Source organism: Sturnira hondurensis, unplaced genomic scaffold (assembly GCF_014824575.4).
Source record: "Sturnira hondurensis isolate 20B ecotype Veracruz unplaced genomic scaffold, ASM1482457v3 Scaffold0007865, whole genome shotgun sequence".
NCBI lineage: Eukaryota > Metazoa > Chordata > Mammalia > Chiroptera > Phyllostomidae > Sturnira > Sturnira hondurensis.
Window position 1 is genome coordinate 5,039,304 of NW_028080496.1, and position 10,263 is coordinate 5,049,566.

At 47.1% G+C, this 10,263-nt stretch overlaps 1 pseudogene; it reads left to right on the forward strand.

Annotated features, from left to right (window-relative positions):
* The first annotated feature begins 659 nt into the window (after positions 1 to 659).
* Positions 660 to 776, forward strand: LOC118992104 (uncharacterized; annotated as a pseudogene).
* The last annotated feature ends 9,487 nt before the right edge of the window (positions 777 to 10,263 follow it).

Here is a 10,263-nt window from a genome sequence, read left to right on the forward strand (position 1 = left end):
TAGGGCTCCCATACGTCATGGGAGCCACACCAATTTGACACTGGGAGACAGGCAAAGGAGATGCCTCAGCAACTGCAGCCGTCCGTTGGCTTCCAGGACACACGCAAAACAGACTCCGCCCCAGGCTCTGATCTGGAGCGGCCATTGTAGCAGTAGGCCCAGCACTGACGCTGCCCGCAGAGAAAGAGCCTGCTACGTGGTGTATGTGGCATGTACTTTTCTAACAAACGTTGGCACAAGGCAGGCTGGAGGGCATGAATCCGCCAGCGAGATGAGGCTCAGGCCCTCCCTGGCACCTACAAGGGCAGCAGAGGCACCTGGCCAAGGCAGGTGGGAAGCCAGGTGCTCGAGCACAGGCCCAGTGGTGGAGATCCTTTGAAATCTTCACCGCTGTATGGCCTGAACCTCAAGAGTCACGGCCGGGTGAATTCTGACCCTGAATGAACCACTGTGCCAGACGCCAGCAACTATTTCAAAACTCATAAATGGCGCCCAATTACATCACAAAGGATAAAGTCCCTTGCCCCATGTATACATATACACACGCGTATGTCTGTCAGTTTGCGTGTGTATGTCTGTCCATTTGAAGAACAGCTACCTCCTGTCTCTTCAGAGAGAACTTACTGGTGCGTAAGTGAATAGTAATAATAAACAAACACATACGCACCTGGCAGGGGATACTCCATGACCTTGAAAGCGGTTTTCCCAGGGCAAGGTGTGATCTCCCCCATTGTGGGAAACTGGACTGTAGAGTTTGTGGTAGTGGGGCACCCCTGAAAAAAATAGTAGAAATCAGTAAACCTACTACTTAATATCAAGGTGCCATGTCTCAGTCTGGTGTCAGGTACACACACAGCTCAGCCCCCAGCATCCCGGGAAATGAATGACCTCCAGCTTCATGTGGCAGTGGCGGGTGCACAGTCTCACCTGTGTGCACTGACTCCACTCTGGGGATTGCTCGTCAAACTTTCAGTGCGGGCTCGGTGGTGCCTAGAGATTCTATTTCTCCCACAGCCCTCTCTCTCTCCCGCTGGACTTTTAGGGGGGATCTATTTACTTCTCTAAGAAAATTCACCATTTCAGCCACCAGAGAGATGCAAATTAACACCACAAGGAGACACCATTGGGCTAAAACACGTCAAGAGTGAAACAGGGTTTCAAAGATTTTCTATCACCCAGGCCATTGCCAGATGAGAAACTGACTCCTAGAATGGATGTCGAGATCTCAAAAAAGGATTCTGTTTTTCAGCATCTCCCCCTTGAGAAAGGGAGGCACCCAGACTCAATCTTTGCTGCTGCCGACTCTGCCTACCACTACAATGATCTGCAATGATCTGCTGACAGCCCAGGACTCCACACGTTCCCTTCAGAGAGGCACCCCCTCCCACCCCCCACACCATGGCCTGCCCGGTCTTGTCATCAAGGAGACCAATGTACACTGGGGGTACAGTTTTCTGTGGCTCCCATTCCCACAGAGTCCCTCATACAACTGATACATCGATAGACACTGCGATTGTAATGCACAAATTGCAAATCCTGTGAGTATAAAAAATAGACACACTTGCTTCACACTTAAACATCTGCCGCAAACTCAGCTGCCCTCGAGAGTGGTGACAAAGTTCAAGTACACTCTCCTGCACCACCTCACAAGGACACAGCCTGCAACAATAAGCCGCCTCCGTGGAGCCTTGCCTAGCGGCACAGCCCCACCACATGTCACCTCCAGCCCTTCAGCTCCATGCTCACCGATACTCCAAAGAGGCCGCCAGGAGGACGAGCTAGGGGTGGGGAAGGACTCGGGGCCCTGCCTGAAGGCCCTGCAGTGACACGTGTGCCTCCCATGTGTCAGCCTGTGCTCAGAAGGTGAGATAACCTGACTGGGTGCATTGGGAATAAGCATGACTCACTCACTCCACATCTGTCCATGGAACAGATGGGTCAAGAGACTGCCAGTAACTAGCGAGGCACACCAGTCTATTCCCCAGGCTCCATTTCATGTCTCCAGTTGAAAACCTAACCCATAATTTCTCCTCTCTGGCCAAATCAGCACACATCTTTCTCGGCACTCAGCATGCAACCTGCTCTGACCTAGGAAAAGGCTCCTTCAGATCCCCCATTATTCACATTGATCTTGTATTATCTAAGGTCTTTGATTAATTTTCAGGGTCTCAGAGGTAAGTCACTCAGTCCCTAGGAACACGATTCAGGATCTAAAAAGAAAATAAGGAGATATTGGGGATATTTAGACAAGAAAGTTTCTTGCTTTCACAAAAATGACTGAGGGCCACTATCACTCAGCATGACGCCCTCTGCGCCTAGGGTGGCACGTCCCTCAACACAATGGCACAGCACCCGAAGATCACTGCGTACATGTTTCAGAAGTCACGCCGGCCACTTGGCGGAGGCTGCCAGAGCATCACGGGTGTCACTGTGCAGTGTCCTCGCTCCAGGTGTGTCCTGAATTCTCACAGCAGTGAGAGTCCAAAAGACACTTCTGATTTCTGTGTGTGGAAATGGCCCAGGAAGAGCCACAAGGGAGAGGTCCTGGCTGTTTTCCTGAACCCCCAAATCCTACTGCATCGGCACAGGTCAGGTTGCTTCACTTAAGTGGCTTCTTCCAAGACTCAGAGAGGAAACCTACGATTTTGTACCTCAGTTAGGTCTCATTTTCAAAATTTGCAGAGGTGAGCTATTCTAACACTGCATTCAGACCATGATCTCACTCGGCTTCAATACCTATTCCCCACAGGTTCTTTCGCCCTGGGTATGCAGGCATTGTGGGTATGTAGTGAAGGGTAGATTGGGTTTAGTGAGCAATTTTTTTTATTTTGTCTGTGGTCATGTCTACAGTCAGGTGTTTACTAGCCAGAGCAGCATAGAAATGGCTTCCAGGACTCCCCCTCCTGTTCCCCACATGGACACGGATGGGGGGGAGAGAAGGATCACACTGTAATACGGTCTAAGGCGCTTGGCACTGACATGGGTGGGGGAGAATGGGAAGCAGAGTCTGACATGAAGGGGCCACACGCGGGTCTGTGGGTCGCCAGACATGCAGAGCTGTAAGGGGATGAGAAGGTCACCAGAGGGGGTGGACAAAGGGTGACTGTGGAGAAGGGGGGAAGAGGCGTGGACTTGCAGTGACAGAGTCAGTCAGTTATGGGGATGCAACACACAGCACAGGGAAGACGGTCACATCCTCGTCACTGTGTGGTGACAGACCAGATGAAGCACCGAGCAGTCTGTAAAGTCTGTGAGTGTCAAGTTGTGACGCTGTACACCTGCAACTAATGACATGATGCTGCCTGTCAACTATGCTTTATAGGAAAGTAGCTGCCAGGATGGCATGATCATCCAATCAATGGGGAGAGGTGAGTTGTTTGAACACACTGGCAAATAATTAAACATACTCTTTTAATATGACATGAAATACACAGACAAAGACAGCTCATTTGTACCATTACAACTATAACAATTATGACAAAATACACAGTGAGGACAGCATTTCACAGGATGTCACTAGATAAGAAAACAAGAAATTCTCTAAGTCATAAGACTTCGCATGTGAAAGAATCCCAATAGAGGTTTCCCCAAACATTTCAATAATTCACATTTTCACAATATTTTTCTTAGCAATGGTGGTTTGTGTGTCTGAAAAAAATCAGAATTTGTAGACTTTAATTACAGCTATAGACAGAAATAAATTCATAGCCTCAAAGGCTACCATGATTACAAAAAGTAATTAAAATTAAATAGATCCTTCATCAAAAAGATTAAAGTACTTGGGAATACATTTAACTAAGGAGGGGACAGGCCTGTACACTGAACAGTGTAAAACATGGATAAAAAAAGGACAAATGTGGAAGAAGGAAATTTTGTGTTTATGGATGAGGAGATTCAATATTGTAAAATGTTCACATCACCCAGACAATCTGCACATTCTATGCACGCCCGATCAAAATTCCAATGGTATATTGTACACAAATAGAACAAACGATCCTAAATGAAACCACAATAAACCCCAAACAACCAAATCAATTTTGAAAAGGAAGGAGGTGAGGCATCATAGGTCCTGATTTCAAACTACACCACAGCAGAACGACTGACCTGCGGATCAATGGAACAGCGCAGAGAGCCCAGAAACACACCCATGCCTATACAATCAATTAATCTGTGACAGAGCAGGCAAGAGTCTGGGGACTCTCTCCAATAAATACTATCAGGGAAAATAGCATCTTTCTGGTATCTGCAGACACACGGAAATGAATGAAAATAGGCCACTATCTTATACCGTACACAAAGCCAACTGAGAAACAGATTATAGATGTGATCATAAAATCCAAAACCATGAAACTCCTCCAAGAAGACAGAGGAGGAAAGCTGCTACCCATCCACGTCACCCTCATTGTTTGTGTTTGACATTGAAAGGAAGGACAACAGCGGCAAAAAGAAACAAGTCAAACAACATCAAATTGAAAAGCTGCTGGACAGTGAAGGACACCATCCACAAAATAAAAAGGCATCTACAGAAGAGAAGAATCTATTTCAAATTATGTACCTGATAAGGGGTTAATATCCAAAATAAACAAAGAACTCATACAACTCAAGAGGAAAGTCAATCCAATTAAAAAGCAGCAAAGGATCTCAATACCTGTTTTTTCACAGAACACATACAGGTGACAATAGGCACATGGGAACATGCAACCCAAAACCACAGTGAGTTAGCCCCTCCTTCCCACATGTTAGAGAGACCACCATCCAAAAGACAGACAGCGACTGCAGGTGTGGCTGTGGAGCAGAGAGAACACTTTTGCATGGCTGACGGGAATGAAAACTGATTCGGCCACTACCAAAACCAATATGGAGTTTCCCCGAGTCATTACAGAATAAGACCACCACATGGCACAGTGACTCCACTTCTGCGTGTGTATATAACCAAAGACAGTGAAGTCACTGTCTCCAGTCGCGTTCACTGCAGCACTACTTACAATGGCCAAGATGTGGAAGCAACCTCTGTGTCCATGGGTGGATGAGCAGATAAAGAAAATGTGGTGTACATTTCTTCACAGACGTTTTCCACATGTATGGGAATCCTGCCTTTGTGACACCATGGATGGACCTTGAGGGGGCTGAGTGAAGTAAGTCAGAGAAAAACAAATACGGTGTAATCTCACTCGTATGTAGAATTTCAACCAACAAAAGAGCTCAACAGACAAACTGCTGATCGCTGGCAGTGCGGTGGGGGATACAGATGGGCAAAATGGGGGGAAAGTTTAAAAAAGAGTAAGTGAATTCTACGTATTAAATGAAGGAAAAATCAAAATATACTCCAAAATTTCTTTAAAACCTCATAAAACTATTGTGAAAGTGGAACTCGGTACCTTAGAAACGAGAGTAGTGAATGAACAGCAATCCTAAGATTTCATTCTGATTACTCTGGCGGCTGGCTGACGCAGCCAGAGAACCATTTTTCCACCTATCTGAGCGAACAGACTACGATGCACGGCCTCAGTAGGAACTGGAATCCTACATTTGATAGATGGGGTCATTGGAACCCTCATGTAGGAAATTTAGGATCAGGCTATTTTGGATGGAAGGGTCTGGCAGAGCTTGCAATATAAATGAAGTCTTCCTATAAGCCAAACTCCTTGGAGCTCTCTGAGTAATTTCAAACTTTAAATATCAAATTTTTATAGTAAACATGAACTTGCCAGAGGCACTGGGATTTTTAAGGCAGACTTCCATGACTGAAAAAGTATACAGCCCCGGGAACAGTGCAGAGGGCAGTGAGCAGGCCAAAGCTGGGCTCTACAATTTCAACACGTGGGTTTTAGGGAATCGGAGGAAAGGAAGCCCAGTGTCTCAAGTCTGACCCAGGGTTGTTTGCAGGTGGCTGCAACTCTGGGAGGTGCGACAGAGTATGTGTGTCTGAACACAGGGAATTAGGCGGGAGACATTCCCTCCTGCCAGGCCACTGACTCCTCGCTCCACATGGCTAGGGGCAAGGAATTGGTGTCAGCACGTTCAGAGGAGAGAATGGAGGGCTCAGAAATGGGATAACTTACTCCCTATCTCCACACAGCTAAATGGCCGCAGAATCAGGGCTCTGACCCAGGCTGGCAGGACACCAATAGCTTCCTCTTATTCAACCCCCGGGCCTCCAGCCTCTCCCAGGAGAGAGCTCTTGGCTTCTCCTGTGAGCTGGGGTCGGGGGTGGTCTCTGCTGACGGCTTAGGAGCCAGAAGAGCAGCCGTCAGCAGGTCCACAAAATACATCTGAATCAGGTTTCGGGGATTCCAGTAGAATGAGGGCAGATTTATGGGGTTTAGAAACATTACATTCTTCCTTTCCTGGGGTTGAGGGGCCTTCTTGCTGCCAACCAAAAGAAAAAAATGGTTTCTCACCCTCAAAGGCTACATTTGGAAGTCCAGGCTTCCCAGGTACAGGAAACACAGACGATCACAGTTTTCACAACGCAGAGCAGATTTCACCATCACCCAGGCCCCGACTCACTCCCAACAGGCATGGTTCCCAGGCCCCAGGGCAACATCTGGAATTGGACTCAGAGGTTCAGGTGAGGGGATCAGATCGTTGCCGGGGGGCGGAGGGGGGGACGACTCATTGAATCATGGGCTCCTTCATTCAACCAATGTTCATTTTGGCAGGTTAGTACAGGACTTGCTAAAAGCATCTGAAATCTCCATTCTACTGCAAGCTGCAAGTTCTGTAAAGCTGAACATGGCTTAATGGCGTAAGACCAATGAGTCGTGAGCTAAGGCGGAGGGACGTGGGGAGGGGGTGGCAGTGAAAAGGTGAGCCTGTCCAGGCAGAGGGGCAGACAGAGGAGAATCAAGGGTATAGACAAGACGGCATGGGCAGACAACTGGAGTAGAGGCTTGAAGGACAGAGGTCAGAAGGAAGATAGACCCTGAGCCAGGGACCTTGTGAGGTTCAAAGGCTGGCCTGTTCACAGAGTTCTTATCTAGAACCCAGACAGTGCATAGCATCTGTGCAAACTGGATCCCCGAGAGAAGAAAGAAAGATCTGAAAAGGTTGAGTTGGGAAGAGGAGAGGAAGGGGCAGTGAGCCAGACAGTTTGAGGTGACACGCAGACAGTGCCCACACAGCATCCACACCCACACTCTGAGGTTCTGGGCAGTCTGAGCTCCTCTGTGCTGGTGACACTGAGAGGTAAATGGGCTTCTGTTGCACAAGGTAAGCCCTCCTGAAAAATCACACCCCCTGAAGTGTCCTGAACCCCAAACAGTGCCCATCTAGACCAGCTTCCTCTTGAAAAGTGTTGTAAACAAAACTGCCTATTTTCTGAAATGGCCAAACTTAGAGATTTAAAAATAAACCCAACTTCAGAGATTTATTTCTGACATGTACCAAGCCAAACAGAATCTCTTTTCACCCATTGATCTTACTCAAGGTTGAAAAGTTCGGAGCACTTTTGTGTGTTTGTGCAGGTTACAGCTTTAAAATGTTACCAAGCCCTAGGAATTGCAAAAAAAGTTAGAACCCCAGTCTTATTAATATACATACATAAATGAATGCAAGCAAATGTCCCTTCTGGTGAAGCAAATGGGAGCTGCTTCTGCAGCTGCCATGCACCCAGGAAGATCTGAGCCACAATTTCAGAGCCACCAGGCACCGCCCACAGGGGGGGGCATCCACTAAGCACCTCTGTAACGTCCTCACTTCCTTTGCTTTTCTTTCCCTCTCTCTGTCTAGGGAGCATGTCCTTTCTGTAAAACTTTGTTTTCCCATTACAGTTGACATACAATCTTACAGTAGATTCAGGCATATGACATAGTACTTAGACATTTATATGCCTTCTGAAGTAATCACCCTGATAAATCTAGTAAAACAGTCACTATTTGCTGACGACATGGTGCTGTATAGAGAGAACCCTAAAAATCTACCACAAAGACTATCGGTATCAATAAATGAATTCAGTACGGCAGCAGGCTACAAGATGAACGTTTAGAAACTGGCTGCATTTTTATACACCAATAATGTCATCAGAAACAGAAATTAAGAAAACAATCTCATTTGCAATTGAGTAAGACGAAAATAGCTAGTAATAAATTTAACCAAGGAGGTAAAAGACCTCTACTCAGAAAACTACAATATAAGATGCCGAGGAAAAAAATGAAAAAGCTACAAATAAGTGGAAAAAGCATCTGCCACGTTCACGGATGGGAAGCACTAACAGTGGTACAATGCCCACACCCCCCAGAGCAGCCCACAGGCCCGACACAATCCCTACAGAAGGCTGCACGTGGAAGGCAAGCCCGAGTCACTTTCCTCGCAGGACAGCACAAGCAATGAAGAACACGAGCACCTTTGTAAGGACAGAATGGCGGGGAGCCTCAAGGACCCCGGTGGAAAAAAAGGAAAAAGTTTCTTCCCTCATTTCCATTCTTTACTCTCTCCTCCTCTCCTAACAAACTAGTTTGTAAGAACTGATCTTGTATAATTTCAGTAAACACTGAACAATAAATAAAAAGTATTTTATTGCTGGGAAAACAGAGAGAGCCAATGTCCTCTAGGAACTTGGTTTTAGTTAGGGGAAAAAAGGGAAGTTAACCTGTGTCAATTTGATGAGAAAAAAGTAATTAAGCATAGCACTGTGCCTGGTGTGTCCTTGAAACTCACTCTCTGCTGGGTGATTGGGTGAATACATACATCTCAAGTATTTATTCTTGAGGTCAGGAAATTTACTTGTTTCTGGAGGGTACACAAAGCCCCCCTGACCTGCCCCTCTGTGGCGGTCTTAGTCCCCTGGACAGCAGCCCTTCTATTGGTTGACATATTTACTTCCCCCGATCATACTCCAGGCCCCCAGGAGGGAATATGCTTTGGAAGTCTGTGTGTGCCAGAGCCTGGCACGCAGTACACACACGTAATGAAAGTTTACTACACTCATTTTGCTCTGAGCCCCATTTCCTGGGACAACTTACTCCCAACCCTGGGACTGCATGCATGAGAAACGGGGGCGGGAACTCTCATGGACCCTACTCAAGGTGCTGTCTATCTGGCACAGGTAGGACAGTCATAAAATGACTGGGGTCATTTTAATAAAACTTCAATTTTGCCCTCCGGCTATTGTGCAACCAGCTCTACATGGTTACATTACCCGTTATCAGTTTATAAATCAGCTTCAGGGAATCTGTAAATTTGCACTGCGGGTCACAAGAAGTTGGCTCTGATGGGATGTAGCTGCGCGGACTGAAATCCAGACCAGGGCTGACGCTCGAGCCAGGGCTGAGTCTGCCTTTCTCATAATGACATCCTTCCTACTGGGGGTGTTGTGTTCTGTTTTTTCCATGATGCTTCTTCCCAATGGATCTGAATTTGCACCCTCGTAACTGAGGAACAAAATATGATGTTCCGGCCTTATCATCTGGTAGGAATACTCCAGAGACAGGCAGACGCAGAGCGAGAACACAGACCAGAGGGGATTAACCTGAACCCTGCACGGTGTTCCCTGCCAGCAGCTTTACCTATGTGGACGCCTTTTACACGCAGCAAATCCTGTGAGGCCTGTGCTATTAGCCCCTTCTGGGTATAAGAAGCCTGCATCTCAAAAAGATTCTGATCAGCCCAAGGTGAGGCAACAATGACAGTGTGTCGGATTTACAACCCTCATGGATTCTCAACTCTACAGGTCTTCTCTGCATCATGAACTGAAGACTGACAGGCAGGGCCAAATCACCCCAATGTAGCTATCCCGGTGGCAAACGCATTATGAAGAGACCGTCTTCCACAGACATCCCCGGGATTAGCTTATTACATGAGGAACCCAGTTAGTGTGTTGATCCTTATCAGCATGTGGTGCTGACCTCAGAGGGTCTGAGGGTGATCCAAAATGCGGAAGACTCGGGCACTCTGGGGGGGTGTGTTTAGGATATAAGCATTTGGAGAAATGTAGTTTTTAGAGTTTGGTTTTGTGACTGTAGTGAGAGATGAAGAGGAACTGAAAAAGAAGGCACAAATTACCTGTACAGAGAACGTGCACGCGTGCACGCACATGCACACACACACACACACACACACAGGTATTCTTAGGAATAAATAAACCCCTTTTGCTTCCAATCTGGACTTTTCTGCAGCCCATTCCGGCCATGCTAAACAGTCACCGCAGTCAAGCTAGTGAACATAAACGTGACCCGAGAAGATCTCTCCGGCATCTTTGCATCCCTGCCCACTTGCATCTCGTTCCAGTGGGGCAGTCACTGATATGCTTGCTGTTAATGAGTC